Source organism: Eurypyga helias, unplaced genomic scaffold (genome assembly GCF_000690775.1).
Source record: "Eurypyga helias isolate BGI_N326 unplaced genomic scaffold, ASM69077v1 scaffold21899, whole genome shotgun sequence".
NCBI classification, from domain to species: Eukaryota; Metazoa; Chordata; class Aves; order Eurypygiformes; family Eurypygidae; genus Eurypyga; species Eurypyga helias.
Window position 1 is genome coordinate 47,218 of NW_010270388.1, and position 15,137 is coordinate 62,354.

A 15,137-nucleotide genomic window follows, 5' to 3' on the forward strand; every position below is an offset into this window, starting at 1 on the left:
GTACTCAGCACCAGCATCTTGCACTGGCCTTGACTGCAGCTGGAGGTGCTCAGCACCCTCTCAGAAATAGGCCATTGAGTTTGGAAATGTTGGCCTAAAGCTTTGATTGTTAATTGGATTTCAGGTAGGCTTCTTTTTAAGAAGGGCTGACAAAGATATTCCCTGCTGGCTCCTGGCCTTTGGGGCCTAGAAAGCCAGCATCTATGTTCCACTCTGCACCCTAAGAGTTTGGGGACCTAGAAATGCCAGAGCTAATCTCTAATTTCACTTTAAAAAAAAATGTTTTGAGGCTTTTTCTTTGTGAAGAAAACATCCTTGAAAATCTAACTTTACCTGCAGGTTTAGAAGTTTTGTCCCTGTTTTTGTGTAAAGAGTATAAATTATTCATGGTCTCCTGCTGTCATGGAAGGCTTGCCGTTGGGACCTGCATGATGCACAGACTCGACTACTGTGGGGGCCTTTGCAAAACAAACCTATATGGAGGTAGTGGTGCCACTGCTGCTATGGCTCATGCTACTCCCACATCAATCTCTTTCCCAGCTGGCCCCCAGAAGGCCTGTCACAAGGAGACACCCCCAGCCCAGGTTAATTAGCAGTTTTCTCTAGCTGACCCCCAAATGAGAGAATACAGTGCTTGAATCCCAGCTCTGCCACTTTTTCCACTAAAAGCCCAGTCAAGTCTTTAAGTTCTGGAAATAGCCTACAGCTTGCTTAGTTCTGCTCCGGCTCTGGTCAGGAGTATTTTAAAGGCCGTTTTAGAATGTTGAGATCTTTGGGAGCATTTTACAATACAGAGATCTTTGGAAAGCTTAACCCTTGAAGAAATGGGAAAGAAACTGGAAGATCAGTTTCAACAGTGCTAACTTTGGAACATGAACATGTTAAAACTGGACATCCCGAGAGGGACGCACGTAAAGCTATATAAAACTTCTGGAGACTCTTCTATGCTGCCGCTGCCCCGCTCTGCTTCAGCTGCTTGCACCGGGAGCTGAGAATGTTCTCCTGCTGTTTTAAGCGACATGAGTAACATCTGCTATGAGTGCTTCATTCTCTCTTTCATCCTTTCCCTGGGGAAGGAACTGTGTATTTCATTTTGGAAGAGCTCTGTTGTTGTGGGTTGGGGTTTTGGGGATGGTTTAGAAATCTACATGCAGGTATGTGGTTATGTGCGAGAAAGGAGCCTCTGGCACATCTAGGTGCACCCTACCACCCTACTCTTAAAAGCCTAAGTTGAGGACATTCATGGCAATACTTAACTGCTGTGGAATTCTGTTCTACACTCCCAGGCCAGTCTGTGAGAAAGTTCTAGCTCCTGTGCAAACAAGCTTCAGCCCTTGAATGAAGACACTCGCTAACAAGGGCTGTCAGCTGCTGCTTTGTTACCGAGTGGGAAGAACTATTCAGGTGACCTCCGAGGTGTGCTGGACCCAGTCCACCAAGAATACTACGGACTGAGTCTTCGAGCACAACTGGACAAATGTAGGAAGGCAGTGTAGACAGCAAGAGAGCAGGTTGAATATGCTCCTGGTCTCCCTTGCTACTGAGGAACAGTGCTGCAGCTCTCTGCACTAGCTGGAACGTCCTACGGACTGATGGCTGCATGCCCAGGTATTCTGCGCTGATGGAGTCCAGACGGGAAGCAGCAAGGGCGTGAATCACTCGGGCCAGGTCCCTTTTGAACAGGATGGGAAGCAACCCCTGATCCAATTATTTCTTGCCCTAGTTTTCATGACTGTAAAGCTGGGACACTTAACTACCCCAGGGGCAACTAATTATTAGTCACAAAATGTTAAGTAAATGGTCTAATTCACTAAAAAGAGATAGAATTTTTGTACTGGGCAAAATGGTCTTGAGAGGCCATGTAATCTTGGCTAGCATCATCTTCAGATATTCAGAACTCACTGTCATCACTGATAAACACTGATAAAACCTGTACAGTTATTCAGCAACTCTACTGGATATTGGTACCTCTCTGACCCAGTAACATCTAAAAAAAATCTAAAATGAATGCATTCACTTGGGTATCACTCCACAAGAGTGTCTCAGTTCTCTCCATGAATACCACAATGTGTTGTGCTGGCTGTAGAAGTAACACTAGGACTGGGAACAGGAAAGGAATTGCTATTCCTCATTAGGAACAGGGCAAGCACAAACACCCGTTCAAACACCTTAAACCTAAGTCCAAAGACTGTGGCAAAAGAATCAGGCACTGGAAATAGCATGAGGACAATAAAGGGAAGTTTTAATAGGTACAAATTATCATATTTTAATGAAAATTCAATATTAAGTGAAATTAACAGTAAGTTTCTTTGCTTCCTTATTAATTAAAAGTTGAGTATTATGGATGATGGATGGAGAAGGGTGGTTTAGTTATATCCACACTACACAGACACCTGTATGGTCATGCCCCAGGTGTTAAGTGAGAAGAGTTTCCGCTGTGGAAAGACATCTAAGCACCCTATAAATACACCTACCTTGCAGCTTCCTGATCTGATAGCTAGAAAGAATATATTTCTGATTTTATAGATTGTTACAAGCCGGTTTCTGAAAAGCCCTTATTGTATTAAGCATGTCTTATTAAAAGCTTTCTATTCTAAAAAAAACCCATTTTTAGGGACCTATATTTTTAACCCCATTTCAGAAGCGTAAATACACCATATAGCTTTTTGAACATGTAAGCATGAAAATTCACAACTCAGAATGCTCTTAAAACGTACACTTCTAACTGTTACAGAAGGTTTCAATTTGCTTCCTTCATACGGAGGAAGCATTCCAAAAATTTAAAGCTGGGTCAATAGCTATGGAGCACAAAGCCATTTAAAGGAAGTGTGAAAGGTGGGAGGAAAGTGAGCTGTGAAGATGATCTTAAAGCAAAGAGAAAAATCCTGTAAAATCTCATTATTTCACCTTAAAGGTTGAGTAATACATTGCACGTTTGATTTTCAGGACTGGTCATTTACTCTCTGCTCGCAGCAGAACGTGATCCTATGGGATTGCCTTGCATTCCTAACAGGGGTCTGGAGTGGAATAATTGAAACCTCTAGAGAATTCTACTTGGTTTTTTGCATTGCGTAGATTAGTAACGAGAGCATAGTAACTTCCTCAAGATAAGATGAACATAGTATGTGGGGATTCTTATGTTCCTACAGCCCACTCTTCCTGGAACAGGAGTCAGGAAATGCTAAGCAAAGAATCTCACTGGGCCAAACACCAAGTTAAGCATCATTCCAATGCACTATTTTCTGTATCCTTGAATTAATTCCCTTTAATTATCAGCTGTACTAGATGCGTGGATAGGGCTTCTGTGCTACTGTGTTCTGCTCTACCTTGTTCATGTTCTTATCTGCCCTACAGCCATGAGTGCTGTCCGTGGCTTCTAATCTGAGATGATTAGCATCTCTCGTGCGTGGGAGACGCACTTCTGATGCATGTTTAAATTAAAAGCAAGGAACCGTTCCTGATAGAAGGAATAAACTGACTGTTAGGCTGCAAGCCCCAACACAAACCACAGTAATGTGAAAGGATAGAGAAACATAACCCAGAGGCTAGTTGCCAAAGACTCTGCTGCTTCAGCTGGTAGACAGCCTGAACAAAGCGATGCCTCCTAGAATAGGTTTTAAAGGAGCATGGACTCGAGATCAATGTATTTTCAGCAAAAGCAGACTCCAAAGGTCAGTAGCTACTGCTCTGCCTAAGTGCTCTGCTACCTCTTCACTGGCCTGGGTAGATAACTGGAGGTAGGAGCAGAAAGCCAGTGATCCTGACAAATAAATGCAGATGGAATGATGGTACCGCATTTTGTAAAAAAGCATAATGCGTTCTCAACTGTGGTGGGGCTACCCATGTTAATTCAAATAATAAACACAATGAATTAAGTGAATAAGAAAATGAATACCTTTTCCCTTTTGCAAGTGTAGATAAGCCAGAGAGAGGCCGTCTCTAAGGGTATGGAGATGTGGTCTCTTAAGAGCCTTCTGCAGCACGGAACAACCAATACACTGATTGTCACCTAGCCAATGTGGAGCGTAATTTGCCTCTCTGTAGTGACATCCTTTTGTGCCCTTCACTAAAAAAACAGGTGCCTCGGTTATGCTGAAGTTTTAATGAACCAGGCTTAGAAGGAGGGAGCAAAATCTTGCCCTCAGTCGTGGGCAGGGATGAATTTTGAGTAGAAAAATATGTGCTTTTATTATAATAAAAAGCTGAAGGCAGCTGCTTGGGAATCCATGTATTTTAAAACGAGAACGTATTTTAGGAGGGGACAGTCTAGTAAGGAGGTGATTGCACACGTCACAGCTACACCTGGATCTCTGCAGACTGCATTTTAGAATCCATTTACCCATCCTGCCTTTTTAAAATCCTGTTCAAATTCTGCTGTTAAAACTTATTTCTATCCTCTTGTTTTTGTTTCTTTCTGTTCATAATTGTGTTCTGCATACTTGCACCTTCTCTCTTGCTGAGATTTGGGTTGGTTTTTTTTTTTTCCCCTTCTGGTCTTTCTTCCCTAAAAATCTCTCCTTTCTGTTTCCAGAAGCTACTCATGTCCCTACTACCCCCTACTTCCTTATTTTGATTAACCAGTGATGAACAACAGAATTTGTGAATATCACTAAGCCAAAAATATTTAAGTACTTTTTCCCCCAAAAATAGCAATTTCACCTTATTGGAAACACTTTGCAAAAAATCCCAGCAAGTATTTCGACCAAAAAAGCACATAAAATGATTCCAAAAAACCCATGCTGTGAAAGAAACACATACAACAAAATTAGTTTCTGACCTTCCCTCATTCCACTCAGATTCTCCTTTATTTTTCCCACAAGTCCTGTAACTTTCTACACAACCCAGACCATTTTCTGACTTCAAAACTCAATCTTGCCTCTTCCTGTCCATCACTGTGTATGACTGTCTTTTTCTCAAAACGCCCAACTTTTTATTTACTTCTCCTCGTCCTCCTCTTTCACTTTGGGTCAGAGCTTGCTAGCAGTACCTGCTATGGACAGTAAAAGAAAGAGGATTGGATCTAATAAAAATAGGAGAGAGATACAGCACAGGCCCCGTGGAATGTTACAGATATGCTGTAACATTCCAGGGTCCACTGAGAAAGAGGCAGGGAAGTCTATCAGAAAGGCTTTATTCCCTATTGTTTTCATGCAGAAAGAAACCAGGGAAAAGAAAATGCAGTACAATTGATATAAATACCAATGTTGCACACAATGAATTCATGTGTGGTTTAAACACTGACTTCTTTTTTCTCAAAAGAAATATTTCAAATTGTCATGCTAAACATTAATATCAGGTTTTCAGCATGTAAAAGTTTCAGTAAGTGAAATACTAAATGGGCATATGTGTGCACATGCCTCACTAGCCTTTTGTCTCTGTTGACGAGATGAAATCCAGCTCTCGTCCACAGCAAAATTAATTTTGGACACCTCAGTCAAAGGACTTAGAGATGAGGGCCCATGCTACAAAAAACTACTGAAAAACCTTCAGTGCTGTAAAATCTCTTCATTCCAAATCGAAATCACATGGCGGATGTTATAGGAAAGGCTGTACTATACAAATAATTCTTGTTCCATTCCTACAGACCATCAAAGACCCAGAAAATGTCTCCTCTGTCAACCTATCTCAATGCTTCAATATAAACTAAAATAATTTAGAAACAATCTGCTGCTGCTTTCTCAAAGTGTAACGCTGCATCAGGCATAACACACCACCACTGCTCACTGCAAGACAAGCAGCGCAGAATGTTAATACATACTAAATAATCCCTTCATCCAAAATGGTTTTCAGATCTTGTTCAACATTTACTTCTTCCTCTCTCTCCTTTTGTTAACCATTAGTAAACAGTATCATTACAAACCTGAAAACAGCACATAAGAAGACATTTGACTCTACCGCTGCACTCCCCCACCACACCCCAAGTTAGTATTTATGGAAAATGGCCAGCAGGCAAACCAAGATATATTTTGTCTGCTTCCCCCCTCCCCCCGTTTCCCGCATCCCTACACTCCTACTTCAGTGCTTAGCTTTCCACATTTAGACGCAAGAATACACTTGTCTAGACCGTGCTTTTGCCAAGAAAGGTTGGACCAGATGATCCGTGAGGTCTCTTCCAACCTGGTAGTCCATGATTCTATGACTTATTTTCCATTTCACTGCTTGAGTAAATGTTTTATGGATATCAAACAGAAAAACAGGATGCCCATTTCTCTCCCCTCAAGAATATCTTGAGCTGCAACAACCGACAGAGCAAGAATCCAAAGGTGGCTCGCAAATTCAGGTCTGTACCAAGCAGCTTTCTGCCGGCACCTTTTTGAAGCCGCATGGGTTGAATCACCTGCAATTTCTCTTGTCCTTCCCTCATTCCCACCCTGATGATGAGTATGTGTCAGAGGAGGTCATGGCAAGGAAAGCTCTGAAGTCAGTTATCAAATACATAATGCTATTGTAACCCTCAGATAACAAGTGTGGTACCTGCAGCTCTGTTTGGAAGAAGAACTTCTGTGGACACTGTGTGCAGTCATAGATCTTGTCCTCTTGTCCATGGGCTGAGAAAATATGCTGCTGCAACTTGTTTGCTTGGACAAACACTGCAATATTAGACAAACAACAAGCTTTTCATTATTTGATATTTCAAGTGAAGAGTTTTTTATAAACAATCTCCTATTAACACTCAGCAACTCCAAGAGGTAAGGTTAGGCTGGCGCACTCTGATTCCACATTACAATGTTGCTCTAACGGGTACCAATGAACACCACACATCTACAAAGCATGACCCTTCTAAAATGAATGAATTGAAACAGATGCCTGGTTTAAAAAACCGAAAGCCTAAAAAAAACCCAAACATACCCTAACAAGTCAACCAATGAAGGCTTCAAATGTAAAGAATTTAAAAATGCCATTTTCTCTTCAGAATTATTTCTTCATGCTTACTGCACTTGGATTGAATATACACAAAACTTATTTCCTAGCAACCAACAGGTTTGAAAAGCATAGATTCTGAAGTCCTGTTTACTCTGTGTGCCTAAAGTTAAAGCTAACAAACAGCTCTGTATTTAAATGTGTTAATGCTAAATATTGTATCCCACAGCTACACTGGGGCAATGTCTATAAATGTGAAACAGAACTGCAGGTAAATTCTCTTTGGATACTTTAAGATCAACTCTGCCTACACACTGAATGCAAGGGTTTCAATAATATAAACATGTTCAATTTTAATGACTACAAAACAAGGCCCTAAGACTGTGTAACAGTTTACCTAGGAGACATACTATTAATAATTAAATTGTATATGCCAGAGGCAGTGTTTGGGTTGGCAGCACTGACTTCTGATGGATGCCTGGTGCACTGTGACCTAAAAAGTTTGCATCTACAATATTAATCTGTATAGGCAAGGAAAGGATTTATTAAAGATGCTGGCATTTGACTTTGACTCCATTCCTAATCATTAAAATTATTCTAATTGCAAAGCAACAAAAAACATCAGAATATTGTTCTTGTGAGTCATACATTTTAATCACATTTCTCATTACCCTGGAAAAAAAAAAATCAGATTCTATTTTCCATATAAAACTTACATTGGTGATTTTTACTTCTTGTTAATATTCTAGCAAGACATGCTGAAATAATTTAATGGCATATTGCTAATAAAACACCATTGTTTATGATTAATGCTCGGTGTCTATTTACCCCATCAGCAAAAAGGAAAAAGTGTTTCACAGAGATTGGAATCGACTTATCTCCATACTCTTTAACACATTTTACAAGGCTACTGGCTCCAACATTAAAGGATTAGTTTTATCACGGATCTTGCGCACAAGGAGAACCGTCAGTGGGTACTCCTTACATGTGCAAGTTTTTATACTGCTTTTACAACCTCCTCAAACTTGGAAATCAAAACCCCATGGCACTATACTAAAAAAAGATCACCTCATAATGTGTACACAAAGACAAGGGGAAAAAATAGTGGAATCAGTAATAAAACAAGTAAATAAACAAAAAAAACCAGCCCAAACCACAACAAAAATGCCTAACTGGAAGAAGTATTGAACACAGACACTTAACAGGCGAACTGTTTACGGCACGACTAGCCACGCTCAGACATGACAAGCTGTGCAGCGAAGATGAACAACGTAGTTTTTTTAATTTTATAACCCACAGAAATGTGTGAAACCTGAACACAGTGAGGTAATAATCATCACCAGCCACTGTATCTGAGAGATGAAAAATTCAACTTTAATTTTCCTCTGTAGCGCACACTTAGGTTTTATTGGGAGGGGAGCTGCCAAACAAAGAGAAGTAAAATGAAGGTATTAAAGGGTCTATTTGCCTATCAATGAAAATCCTTCACTCTCATTAATGGAGAACAGAAAACTTGAATGGCTTCCAGAATTAGCATGCCATTGATGCGAGAATACCCAAAGTGTGTTTTGTCATGTTTGTGATTATCTTTGATTTTCATCTTGTAAAGCAAAATTGGGCATGTATGCTACATATTAACACTTATGTTTTAGGTTATCAGTTTATGAAATGTTCTATTAAGAAGTCCTTAAAAAAACTCACAACAACTCTGTAGGCATCCATTTAATGTGTTTTCATTTCCAAGAACAGCATTTTTCTGTTCCTCATTATGGCCCAAACACTGCAGTGCTTAGCCCTACTGGGTCAAGTTATTTTCTCACTTGGGTTTTACTACTGAATAACACCACTGACTTGGGGTGGATTAGTCCACACTTGGACTTGTGTCAGGGGAAAGCAGAGCTTGACTTGTGGCAAGACAGCATGGTTTGCTTTCTAAAGCACATTACAAGGGTGTTTCTTCTCACCACAAGCCAACAAACACACGCAAGTGGGCTTTCTTCCCCGAGCAGAGGAGAATGTTGCTGCACAGGCTTTGCCTAGCAGCCCTTGCCTGTGGGGCCAAGTTCTGCTCTGAGTTATATCAGTTTAGATGAAACAGCTGTAGCTTTAAAGCACAAATTCAAGGGCAGTTTTAACCTCGGCGAGTTTGGAACATGAAGGTGAGGAACGTGATACTGTGAAAGTAACTGGCTATCACTTCTGTAGTTGTAAGAAAAATTTCCAACAGAAGAGCTTGAAATGCATTTCTTACAGATGGATGCCTGACCTTCCAAGAATCTCAGCTTTCTAAACGATTTCTAATCAGTATTACTAATGAGCACAAATGTAATGTTCCCTCCTAAAGCTGACCTAAAGCCAGCACGTAACACAGCTGTACGTGGAGTTCTGCACACGCAAGCTGAGGGCATGACTGGGACAAGCAGGGATCGCCTCCTACCTGTAAAGCACACCGGACATTTGAAGGTGCCCCCCATGCCTTCAAAGCTGTGCTCTATCAGGTGGCACTGAAGTTTGGCAGGAGAGTCGAACGTCTGATTGCAGAGTTTGCATTCGTGGTTCAGTCCTTCATCTGCGGGAGAAATCAAAGGAAAAGTGAAATTCACCACAGCCCTTACCAAAGAGCAAGTCCAACGCTGCCTGTGAACTGAAGAGACTTTTGGTTTTCTTAAGCTCAGGAAACGAGATGTCCCTCAGCACCTACAGCCGCTGAAGTGTTCTCTTACTTGGTAGGTTTCAGAATGTACAAAGCTTAACTGGACGTTAAAAGCAGATTTTCCACATACAATTACCACCGAACAGGAATGCAGAGCATTAGACTTTACGAAACGATGAGTGGGACCAGAAACATCATCTCTTAGCAGAGTCACCCGATCACAACCGAGCACATTTGCAAACCAGCGCGTGAGCAATGAAACGCTGATCACACATCGTCCTGTCTACCACAGGTAAGAACTGTGAACGCACACAGTTTTGGCACTCTGACTGATGTACAGTTTTTCGTAACCAGCATGAGAGGGGAGATAGTTTATACCCTCACATCACTGCTGCTCCACGTTTCCAGTCCCAGGGGCATACACAAAACCTTTTGAAAGCCACAAGGTTTCCCAGCTCCCTTTCTGACAATCCTAGATTTTTTTTTCCCCCTCTTTATTTGCATTTCTCCTCTTCACAGCTCAGAAAAGTCCCCCTGTGCCTCCTGACGCAGCTTTCCCGTCAAGGTCCTGCCGCTTTAAAACCCTTCCCACTCCCCGCCGCTTGTTCCTCTGCTTCCTCCCATTGTCCTCCCGAAGGCCGGCTGGTGCCTGGCACCAGGTTCCCTTCCTGAGGGTGCTGCAGGATTCATCCACTCCGCCATGAGGGCACTCAACGGCTGTCCTACTTAGAAACAGTTGCTAGGTAAGAAGTGGCTTCCAGCCCTGCTGCAGAGGCCTCAATTCCCACAGCGCCGCTTAGAAAAGGTCCTTCTGTATGTCACCGGTGTGCTACACGAGTAGCATTGATCTCGCAGGTAAATACTGTATCTGATTAATAAAAACCAAGTGGGAATAAAACGCTCGGCGACTGGCACAGCTCCCCGCCGTTTCTCGGGTGGAAAGGGGTGATTTAGGAGAGCGCCCTGCCCACCCCGAACACCTCCTGGCGAAGGCAGCGCTGCCTGCAGTGATTAGTGACCGCAATGACGGACGCTCGCCCTTGTCAGGTGCCGTAGATGGTGACGGCGGAAACAAGGTTTCGTACCGTGCACAACAACCCCCCCCACCCACGTTAGGAACACGTGACAGGGTGCTCGTGTAGCTGAGCGGGGGCTGCACACCCTCTCAAAATGATCCTTAGCAGCTTAGCAGAATTGAAAAAATCTCAGTGGTAGCCCTCAGCTTTCATTTCTCCTTAGTCCGAAAGCTAAATTTAGCCTTCGCGCAAGTCGTGGCACCTTGAGCAAAGGGTGGGAATATGTGGGCTTTGGATGGCAGGAGCTGAGCCCGGCAGCGGTGGCCGTTCTGCAGGCGGGACTACTGAAAAGGACCTTCGGCCGGTTGTCTATGAGGTGTCACAGCTCTTTATAATGAGAAGGTAAGAGGCAGACAGAACCCAACGAAGCCAAAGGATTTACACAAAATCCGGGTGGGGTGGCGAGATGTCTCCTTTGGAGCAAGCAGGTAAAAATATGCTGACTGCAAGAGTTTCTGCCCCAACAACAGGCCTTAACTGAGGAGCTCTCTCTGCTGAACACGGCGCCTTCGTTGCCTTTCACGGTAAACCCTGCTTTCCATGAAATGACGGTGAGAAGAAACTAGAACCTCATTTTGGCTCTTTAAAATGGACACATGAGCAAGTGGCCATTTTCTTAACTGTCCTGTCACCCTTAGAGCCATGGTTCTACATTCCTGCCTATCCCACACGCCGAGGAGCTACCGGGGGGTGAGACATGGTAGGCCTGCTCTGGGAGTCAGCTGAAATAGCGGTCGGTGGTCCCGGCCATCCCGTGCCCACACACTGTTGCCACCGAGGTGCCTGTCTCTGTTACCCACATCAGACAGAAGAATTCTGCTGCTTCTGACTCCCAGCCCGCCTGACCAGGCAGAGTTTATAGCTGGATCCGCTGAGGACGGCCACCAGCACAACCTCGGGCAAAGGCCTGGGTCAATCTCAGATGTTCTGCCACCACGGCCTCTCTGGAGAGATGAGAACCGAGGCAGCGGAGCACAGGCTGCTGAGGTACATGTCCCCACCCCCGCCAGATGCACTGGTGGTCAGGTACCATTGGCTGAACACGCTCTGTGCAAAGGACTCCCTGGTGCAGATTAGGGTAGGTGACACCTTCTCATCAGGTAGGCGACACCTTTCGTAATTCTTCATAGATAAATTGGCAACCATTTATCAAATACATGCTAACTATTGCCTTAGCAGGGACAATTCTAGTAGATTCTCAAGAGTCACCTGGAGTTTTGGGGTTTCCACCATCACTGACAAACCCTTTCAGTGTGTTCTGCTTTGGCTACTGCTGAGACAAGACAAGTGTGGCTTGCGCAAGCATCACCGAGGGAGCGTGAGGGAAGAGAACCTGGCACGCACCAGTCCGTCCATCTAAGAGAAACGCTGCATCCTGCGAGGCAGGCTGCATAGCACGCTCTCCCAACGGGCAGCAACCCACAGCTGCGGGCAAAGACGCACAAGAGTGTACTGAAAAGAGGAGGAAGGCTCAACAAACCATATATAAATGCCTTCTCTTCCCTGAACTTGCAAATCAATTCCAAGGAAGGTACAGACTGCCACACATGGTCATTTCTCCTACATCCATATCCTTGACACAGTCATTACCAGAGAGTTCTGAAGATGGTGCATGTCCCCACAAAGGGTAATTATGGGCTGGAAAGCCTGAAGGGTGAAGTTTCTTCATCAAACTGTTTGTGCTGATACACACAGTCAAAGCAATTAGGACAAAGGGAGCTCCATCTCAGGATCTTCCACATGTCAAGGTGAAGATAATCAATGCCAATTCTCAAATCGCAGAGTTACTGTTGGCAAAGTGTAAATGAACCACGCTAATCATTCTTGAGCATGGGAACACTGAACGGGGAGTTCTTCAAACATTCCAAGGGAGAAAGACTTCGTAAAAAGAAATATTTTCATATGGAGCTACAGAAGACAGAGAAGGCGTTTTTCCCTTTCCACTACCTTAGCTAATAAGGAGAAAGTAGGAAGAAAGGAATGCACTCCTGATACTAAAGCAGAACTAATTTTAGTTACACAGTATTTGTACTTGTTCAAGAAGAACTGAACCCCATTAAATGTGACCCTATTGAATTTCCCATATCAGTCAGATCCGAGGCGATCTCCTGGTCACGAACATCAAAACCACTTTGATTACTGTATGTTGCAAATCCAATTTTCCTAAAGGCTCATAAACAGGATTTGAAAAATCCCCTCAACCACTAGCCTGGGGCAGATAGGAAACTTCCCCAGGCAAGAGACATCAATTTGTGCAGAATCTAAGCTTTCTCTTAAAAATAAAATGTTTTTAGTCTCCTAGTTCTAAAGACCACATTTAAAATACGACTACATTTGTATAACTAATAGAATAAGTTTTTTCCCAAGTGCCACTGTTCAGGGAGTTATAAACCCCTGCCCTCACACTCTTTTTCACCCATTTTGTGCACATCACTTGCTCTGCACTACATCCTCGGAACAAAGGGCAAGGTTCCAGTCCTTGAATTCAAGAGTGTGAGACCAGCCTGATTTAAATTTAAGGGAGACAGATAAGGTTATAGTATTGGCAGGAGAGCTAGGAGTGCTGGGTTCCGTTCCAAACTCCGACACTGACTTACTCTTATCACCTTGGGCATGACAGTATGACCTGTGTTCCTCCGACTAAAGAGGAGTTAATTTTTAATTTCTACTTTAATAGGCTAACCTAATTAGTATCCCTTAACACTTTTAATACAACTGGGACAGTGGAGTTGGAAAAGAGTCCAGGACTATCTGCTGTACACAGAAGACCCAGAATCAGTGCCATCTGCCTTTAAAAAGGTTTAAGATAACATGTCCGGGCACACAACTGCCAGCTTGCTTGGGTCCCACAGCACTGCAGAAGGCCGAGGGAACAAGGCTTTGCTCCTGCTCTGCTTTCCATAGAGAATTTAAAAGCATGGCCAGTATTTTATCTCCCACTGGCATGAAAGAGACAGGGTGTGGCAGCTCTTGCAAAGGTGCCAGATGTGGAAAGAGGATGCAAAGGGCTCTGTTTACACACTGGCCCCTGTCTAGCTCTTCATGTTCAGCAAACAATTTGATAAGGTGCTATGGAAGTGCAAAGTATGATATTATTAATAAATAAAGAGCTGGTGAAATGTCACATTTTCAGTTTCCATTTGGGATAAATCTGAAATGGAATGGAGTGTCAGATACAGTCCAAGAGGCTCTCCTTCCCTGCAGAACAGAGCTACTGCTCTTTGCTCTTACTCAGGGAAAAAAAAAGAGGAAAAAAAAAAAAGGAAAAAAAAGTGCTGAACAGCTTTAAAAAATTCAATCAAAATAATCTGCTCTTTGGAAAGGTGGCGGCTGACAGTAATTGGAAAATACTGTCTGACTCATTTATTAAAGTGAGATTCAGAGTCAATTGATTTAATAACCATTAGAATATTCTATTAAGGATATAATAGGTTGGCACAGCCCTATTTTTTATTAAGAGTTATAGGTAAGAAATAAGCAATGCTATGGAATTTTAGACAACTGCTGTATGGATTAGACTAAAAATATGGCTTGCAAAATAGGTATAAAAGCAGTAACTACCAGGAGGAGGAATAGGAGAGTACATTACAGTGCAAATGAGCTAGCTGAACGATGAAAAAGAAATGAACCTTTAATATAAAGCCTGCACTTTTCCAAATCTAACAGAAAACTATGCACTGCATTCCCTGATGTGGTACATCGTAAAACAAGTCAGCGCGTCCTTCACATTATGGATCCAACAACTCCATAAGGAAGGCAAGAACAAAGTACCCACTGTACAGCGCAGAACTGCTGCTTACTGTTGCCCTTACACAGTTAGGATGGGAGTTTGGACATGGTTAAGACCTCGCAACATGGATGAGGATGGTTTACCCACTGCTGGTAGACAAATTACTTCGATGCATGCAGAATTTCTGCATAAGTAAATTACTTTCCATTTGCAATCTTTATTCAGATAGCAGGAAAATGTAAACATGAATCAATTCTAAATAAATGCATTTAATATTCATATAAATGTTTAATATTTACACAAATATTAAATGCTTCAATGGGGGTAGGTAGATTTTAATTGAGGTGCAGCCCATTACCTCAGCAACTAACTTGATAACCTGCTATAAAAGCAAACAAAAATCAGTCTTCATGCTGAGCATTTACTTGCGTTTGGGGATCCTCTGTCTTTGCACCGGCTACCCACGCCGCGGAGTTACTGAGTTACTGGCAGGGTGGGAGAGCTCCCCCCGCCTGCGCCCCCCCGCCCGGTGCTGATTTGGATGACCTGGTCCAATTTGTGTGAGGAAATCAAGGCACAACTTGTTCATTTCAGGGAAGGCCCTGACATTTCAATATCCGCTTTGAACAAGTGCAACCCTTTAAGCAGTCTCTAGACTGCGTGTCCCATGTTTATGCTTCTTGCTCTTCAATAAAAACAAAACTAGAGCAGCTACAAGCAAATGTTCACTGGCTGACTTACACGCAGCTGTTAAGCCGGTAACCACCGGGGGCCCTCTTATATTGTCTGATCAACACTACAGCCATTACCGAGTACC

At 42.9% G+C, this 15,137-nt stretch overlaps 1 long non-coding RNA gene across 1 annotated transcript in view; it reads right to left on the reverse strand.

Annotated features, from left to right (window-relative positions):
- The window catches only part of LOC104514685, a 30,996-nt gene extending 21,566 nt beyond the window's left edge, over positions 1-9,430 (reverse strand). Inside the window, exons 1-2 of the long non-coding RNA XR_727937.1 lie at positions 9,299-9,430; positions 6,475-6,590 (exon numbers count right to left, since the gene is read on the reverse strand). This is a non-coding gene — a long non-coding RNA (uncharacterized LOC104514685). The remainder of the gene's footprint in view (positions 1-6,474; positions 6,591-9,298) is intronic.
- Between the last annotated feature and the right edge of the window lie 5,707 nt (positions 9,431-15,137).